Below are 7,522 nucleotides of genomic sequence, written 5' to 3' on the forward strand. Positions count from 1 at the left end.
AACTTGTCAAGATCACACAGCAGTCGAGTCAGAGAGCTGGGGTTTGAGTGTGGCCTACTCAGTGTGGCTCTTAATCCTGTCCATGTCAGTTCTCAGAACCACGGCCTTCCTCAAATCTGAGGAGGGAGGGAGAGAGTCTAGTCAGACTTTGAGACCAGCTGCAATGCTGGTCTGACCCCTGTGCAGGAGAGGAGGAAGGAAGGCTGATTGGGTAGGAAGGGTCTCATACAGCAGCACTGTTCCAAGAAAGGTTTGACCAGGCTGACGGGGACTCCTGGAAGCAGGGTCGCCTGTGGGAAGAGTCTCGGCTCTCTCAGAAATGGGCCTTTGTGTCTACACTCAGTCCTCAGCTGGGGGCAGTCCACAGGAAGTGCGGTTTCAGCACAACCTCAGCGGGGGACCCAGAGAGAAGCAGCAGGGGCCATCAGTCAATTACTCTCCCCCCAGCAGGAAATCTGAGTGGTGCCTTTTCACAGTCACCACAACTGGCTGTCCTCTTGCTGGCTCCAAAACTGGATAGGGCAACTCAAGGGGAACATTCCAGGGCAATGTCAAGTGAAGGGGTTAAAAGTGCATACCCCATAGAGTCGCTGTGCAGATCCAATGGGTAAATGCCTACCCCTAGCACAGTGCTGGCACCCAAGAAATCCTGAGAGAGCCATAGTTGTCGTTTTATTAAACAGTTTAGGAGATGACAGAGATCTTTATGAGGAATTACATCCACTTCTCAGTTCCATCCTGGGCTAACTAGCTATGCTCCCCTGAGGATATCCCACAGCATCTAGAAACTCCATCTCTCTCCCCTCACTTCCCCCTCCTCTCCATTCCCACCCAGCCAAAGAGAGAACCAGGTTGAGTTACATGGTGTTCCTTCGGAGCACAGGTAGGGAAATCAATCCACCTCTTGCTTGACCTGAGCCTTCTGATTAGAAAGTCAAGCCACCCTCCCTTTGGAGCAGAATTTCTCTTCTAAACGTAAGCTGAACTTGCTCAGTCGTTTTGAGATAAAGACCAGCTTCTGAACAAAAATGGTTTTGATTATACAATGAAGGCCAGTGAGATGTGAGCTCTGGGGCTTCACCAAAGGGCTATGGGAGGTCTGAGGCCAACCATATTGATTAGCAGGCTAAAGAAAATAGAGTGTCATGCTCTGTTGACGCCCCTGGGCAATGCCATTCTTGCCCTCCCTGGTGACCATTTCATTTAATTATGTTAAGGTAGGGTTTTTATGGACTATTTGCCAGACCTCGTGTTTGTCCTGGGCACCTCAAGTTTCAGACGTTTACAGGAGTTGACTCTAGTTAAAATTCTTTTTGTTGCAAATGCATTCGGTTTGGGGACTGGAGTGTGGGGTGGAAGAAGTGAGAAACCCCAGAGAGAGTGGCACTGAAAACATCCTTCTTCTAGAAAACCCTAAGGACATATTAGAAAAACTTCAAAATGACATCTACCCACAGAGAATTTCAAAAATTGGAGGATTCTGTCATTGAAATACAGTAGTCCCATTAGATGGCATCTGAAAGATAAGCATTCCAGGAAATTATAGAAAAGGTCCTCCATCAGAGAGCCTGGCATTGCCTTCCTGTCCTCAACTAAAAAACAGTCCAATTTTCTGGCATTTGGGAATGAGCAATATTTAAAGATTTAAGGAAAATTAGTCAAATGCACCTTGATTATAAACACATGTACCCATTTCATTTGGCTATTTTAAAATGTGGGTTTTAACCAGCTGCCATTAATAGCGAGTGTGCTGCTTGTCTGTTTTTCCCTCTTCTTGTAATAGACACAGCAGAAGGAAAGAAATATTTAGCCATCTTGGATCTCTTTCCAGAGCAGGAAGAATTATTGAATATAAATTGTATCTTCCTATCTCATGAAACAAATGAAACCTTCTAAATTAAATAAAAGGAAAATTAACAATCAGGATTAGGTAAAAAGCATTACATTTCCTTGAGGCTCGAGTTACAAAGATATGTTTTTGTAAAAGAAAGAAAGGTCAGTTACCACTATTAAACTTGTATATTGTTTTATACTAAGCCCTTTCAGTGGCCTCTCTAAGGGACCGTTTAGTTTGTATTACACTCTAATAAACCCCAGGTGCACAGGACAAACTGAATAATCAGAACCCGATGGCCCAAACTAGTTAAAAATAATGTGGTACATTCCTGGTTCTCTGCATTTAATTTATTGTTAATCATTGTTATTACTTACATTTATTGGGTAGTTTTTCCAGATTTATTAGGCACTACATTTAACAGTGTTATCGCTTGTAACTGACCATCAGTGGAATCGAAAACATATTTTTGTAAAGACTCTTACCCTAATTAGTAAGTTGTTTCCCTTTGAGACTAAACAGACCCCAAAAATGACTGTGTTATTTTCCCCTTGAGTCAGAGGGAAACTCTGGTACAAAAACCCATTTTTGCTAAAACCACCTGTTGGACGATAAGGGAAGGGGTATCATTCCAAGGACACTAAGGTGACCTTTCCATGAAAAGCAGAAAAATGAAGAATTTTATTCAGCAGGTCAGGGTCAGTCTCCTACCCCAGTCCACGGGTGTGACTGCTCAGATATCAAGGACGGACAGGTGGGGAACCTGTTTCTCCACCTGCCTGAAATTCTATTATCCAGAAGCAAACCTTTGAGTAAATAGGAGAAGTAATCCTGTGACTAAAATTCACACCCAGGTATAAATGACTGATATTCTCCCCACCTTTTCTAAGAGCTATTTTGGCAAGAGAATAAATACCAAAAGGAGAAATATCAGGAAAAGGGAGAACCGATTAGGAGACTTCTTGTTCCTACTTTCACAAGTTCTCGTATTGCCAGGGAGCAGCATCTCTTGGTCAGAATGGAGCAAAGAAAGTGGTTCGACACAGAAGACTAGCCCCCCAGGGATAGGGTCATTCCTTTGGCTCCATGCTCCATGCCCTGGTGAACCTAGCTCAGGAGGTGGCCCCCAGGGGGCGCTCCAGCTTTAGTGAGCTCTAACTGTTGAGCCTTCAGCAGTGAAGCACCTCAGGAGATACTTGCTGAATAAATGAATGCTAATTCCTATCACACACCCTCTTTAGTTGGACCTTGGGTGGTGGAAGAAACGGCCACTAGAGTGGGAGGCAAGAGTCTTGGGCTCTGGTCTTTATTCCGCTGAGTGACCTTGGGCAAGTCACCAGCCATCCCTTGAAACCCAGTTTGCTCTGCTATAAAATGAGATGGTGTGGTGGTTGTCTGATTGCATTGACGGATGGACACACTCACTCACCTGAATCCATGTTCTTTGTCAAATGGCTTTGCAATTCCTCTCACCTAATAAGAGACAGAGTCCATTTCCCCACTCTTTGAATCTGAGCTGGTCTTATGGCTCATTTTGGCCAACAAAATGAAGCAGAAGTGACAATGTGCCAGATCTAAGCAGAGGCCTGGTGAAGTAAGGTGTTTGCACTTACTCTCTAACCTAACATCCAACGGGAGGAAAGCAATGTGGAGTAAAGCCAAGTCACCCAGGTACCCCCAGCCAAGGTCAGCTTTGGTTGGTCAATAGCCAGACACCTGACATGTAGATGAGTCCAGCCAAGGTCAGCAGGGCTGCTGACCTCACACACGAGAGCATTAAATGCTTGTTATTTTGTGCCACTGAACTTCATGGCTGTTTGTCATATAGCATTATTGTGACAATACGTAACTGACAGATGATACCATTAGATGATTTCCGAGGTCCAGCTTTAAATTCCACCAGCTACTTAGAACCTAATCCAGTATATAGACAAATATCTAGCCTTAATTGTATCCCCCATGAGACATCAGTGGGTGTCTTTACCTCCCTAGGCCCATTTTAAATAAGGAATGATAATTCTTGTCGCCCTCTTTGTATACCTCACAGACTGGACCCCTCACAAAGGTATTTTTGAGGACAAATTGAATATGGAATCACTGTGAACCATTCAAAAGGCAGATTCTGTTATTAGTTAATTCTTAGCCATAATAATGCTATCTCTTCTTAGGGAACTCATTAGGAAGCCCCCTAAGGTGTCACCACTTAGAAGACAAGCAAAAAATCAAGTAGATGTTGTTTAAAAATCCATTTGGTCTCTCACAAGGTATCCATCACATTAAATGCTCTAAATTAGTATTTTATTTCTGGGCAACTACAGAGCAGCCCTGCTTGATGCCTCTGAGGGTATTTCTTCACTCATTTTATGCTTTTGATCCAAATCATTTTGACCCATGGTTTAGCTACATGGAACTAAAGGAGAATTAAGATAAATTGAAGAGGCAGTGAAATGGAAGAGATGGGAAAGGAGAGAATTATTCCATTCACTCATCCGTTCATTCAATAAATAACTTAACAAGTGTCGATTATGTCATAGGTCTGTATTTGGCGGTGCGTTCCAGGGTGACAAATCAATCCAGGCCCTGCGCTCATAGGAGGTAGGAGTATATGTTAGAGGAGAAGGATACTCTAAACAGTTAATTACAAAAATGTTAGGGAGCCAAATTATTAATATGAAATCTGGCCAATGAAGGAAAAAGAGTCAAGCATTTATCCTGTGTGGCCAATACAAACTGTATCTTTGGGTAGCTAAATAGAAGTTGAGGGCCACTTTCTCTTTTTTCAGAAATGTTCTAGCTAATAAAGAAAGAATAATAAATTAGAATGCCACCATTTCCCAACTCTTACAATGAATAAATGGATCTAAATGTTGAGTACCACGAACAGCAAAGACAGAGATAATCAGACATTATATGTCTCCTGGTGGAAGAAGACACCGCCTTCTACAATCTCGCCAAAAAACAAAAAATAAAAACGAACCTAAATCTAATCAACCTTCAAGGCCAATTCTAAACATATAGGAGATTCCGAGGACAAAGGAACATGTACAATTACACCTAACGGATGCGATCAGCAAAGTCTAGACCGTGGGAATGTCTACAGAATGAACAAACTAAATTTCTCCACAAATGAATTGCAAGGGGGAAAAAGACAGAGGAGGAACCTGTAGATAAACAAAATCTGAAAAGACAAAGAGATAAAACTAAACTAGAAGGTCTAGGGATGATACCCAAGTAATAAAACAAAGAGGAAGGAGGTAAGAAAACAAGGAAGAGATTAACATGAACCTCAGGAGAGTGGTGACGTTTACGGGAAGGCACCAGAGCTCTGGAGAGCTTTGGAGCAGACTGGCAAAACTCTATTTTTTGACCTAAGTAGTGTTGTTTACCTTAGGATAATCCATGAAGCTACACTTTTCATGTCGTTTTCTGTGTCTGTGGGACAATTTACAGGGGGGGAAAGGTAAAAAAAAATACTTAATTAAAAACATTTTAAAATATCACTTGGGGCCTTTACCCATGATCCTCTCCTCTTCACCATCTTCCCTTCTTTCCGGCAGCCGCAGCCATGAAGGTCGAGCTGTGCAGTTTCAGTGGGTACAAGATCTACCCCGGACACGGGAGGCGCTACGCCAGGACCGATGGGAAGGTTTTCCAATTTCTTAATGCAAAATGTGAGTCGGCATTCCTTTCCAAGAGGAATCCTCGACAGATAAACTGGACTGTTCTCTACAGAAGAAAGCACAAAAAAGGGCAGTCGGAAGAAATTCAAAAGAAAAGAACCCGTCGAGCAGTCAAATTCCAGAGGGCCATCACTGGTGCGTCTCTTGCTGATATAATGGCCAAGAGGAATCAGAAACCTGAAGTTAGGAAGGCTCAATGAGAACAAGCTATCAGGGCTGCCAAGGAAGCAAAAAAGGCTAAGCAAGCATCTAAAAAGACAGCAATGGCTGCTGCTAAGGCTCCCACAAAGGCAGCATCTAAGCAAAAGATCGTGAAGCCTGTGAAGGTTTCTGCTCCCCGAGTTGGTGGAAAACGCTAAGTTGGCAGATGAAAATGTTAAATAAAGATCTGACTCTAACTAAAAAAAAAAAAATATATATATATATCACTTGGTATAAATGCTTCTAAGGAGAAGTTTTGGGGATTGGAAGAGCTTAAAGAAAGACTTCCCTTGTCTGGTGGGGACACATAAGCAAGGAGATGAAAGAAGAGCTCCGTGCAGAGGGAATGGAAAGAGCAAAAGCCCTGAGGTATGAAGGGGCATTCATTGATAATCACAGTGTCCGCCCTAGAACCTGGAGATGAATGGTAGGCCTTTCAGTAAATCCTTATTACACAGGTGAACCAATGGTGCTGGAATGCCTTCACTGGGTGTATTCATTTTCCATTGCTGTAACACTTTACCATAAAGTTAGTGGCTCAAAACACCACAAATTTATTATCTTCCAGTTCTGTAAGTTACAAGTTCAACACGGGTCTCAGGAGACTAACCTCAAGTTGTCAGCAGGGCTGAATCTTTTCTGGAAGCTCTAGGGGAGAACTGTTGCCTTGCATTTTCCAGCTTCTAGAGGAGCCCACATTCCTTGGCCTGGGACCCTCTTCCTCTATGTTCAAAGCTAGCACAGAAAGGTTGAGTCTTTTTCACACCTTATCACTCTGATCTCCTTCTCTGCCACCCTCTTCTACTTGTAGGGATCCTTGTGGTTATTAGGACCCCCCAGATAATCTAGGATCATCTCCCTATTTTAAGGTCGGATGACTAGAGGACCTGACTCTAATCTCCATTCCCTTTTGCCCTATGACATAATGTATTCATAGGTCCTAGGGATCAGGACTTGGATGTTTTTGGGGGGCCCGTTATTCTGCCTACCACGCTGAGAAAATTTTTATTGAGCAACAACTTTTACTGGGTGCTAGTGACATAGAAGATGAACAGATAAGGTCCTTGTGCTTAGGGAGCTTGCAACCCAGAATAGGGAGAGAGCATAAAAAGAGGTAAACAAATACACTAATAGTCCCAAACGGTTTGAAATAAAAGTGGGAAGAAGAAGAAGGAAACAAGTTAAGCTGCTGCCTTCAAGGATACTGTTTGTTAATTGACTATTTCCTAACAACTAAAACTAAAGCCTACTGTATCCATTTATCTGACCCAAGACATTACTGTTTCTAGTTGAGATTTTATATATTTTTTTTAAAAAAACACACCTAAAATTAAGAGTTAAAAAAAATTTTTTACGTCCCCTTGTGCTTATCTCCAGAATCCAATTTGGACTGATTTTTTAAAAATATTCTAAAGCATTCCTAATATAAAACTTTTCTGCTTCTGGTTTCCAGTGGAAATTTATTATTTGAGGGCAGACTTTTAAACATGTCACTCTTTGCCAGCATGCCTCAGGGTACAAGTACAATAAATAAAGGGTATATTGAAATAGAATATTTCAAATAACTAGCAGCATCATTAAAACATCAAATTAAATGAACAGAAAACAAACAGATTTTGGTTTCCTTGTATAATCAGATATTCTTCATTAAGGGCTCTCAAGTGGATTGTAATACCAGCTATGCCAGCTGGAGCTTCCCAGCTAAGTACTCATTTTACCGGCCCCAAAAAAAAGTGGAAGAAAGGGGGGGAAAAACACCTCGGCCACACCAGACACCCAAAATTTACCTCGGTTTATCCAAGGTTTT

General features: G+C 42.2%; 1 pseudogene across 1 annotated transcript; it reads left to right on the plus strand.

The window, feature by feature from the left end:
* The first annotated feature begins 5,359 nt into the window (after nucleotides 1-5,359).
* On the plus strand, nucleotides 5,360-5,873 carry LOC308507963 (large ribosomal subunit protein eL24-like; annotated as a pseudogene). Its single transcript has one exon. The product of its transcript is annotated as a large ribosomal subunit protein eL24-like (transcript).
* The last annotated feature ends 1,649 nt before the right edge of the window (nucleotides 5,874-7,522 follow it).

The sequence above is a fragment of the Rhinolophus hipposideros genome (assembly GCF_964194185.1).
Source record: "Rhinolophus hipposideros genome assembly, chromosome: 15".
NCBI classification, from domain to species: domain Eukaryota; kingdom Metazoa; phylum Chordata; class Mammalia; order Chiroptera; family Rhinolophidae; genus Rhinolophus; species Rhinolophus hipposideros.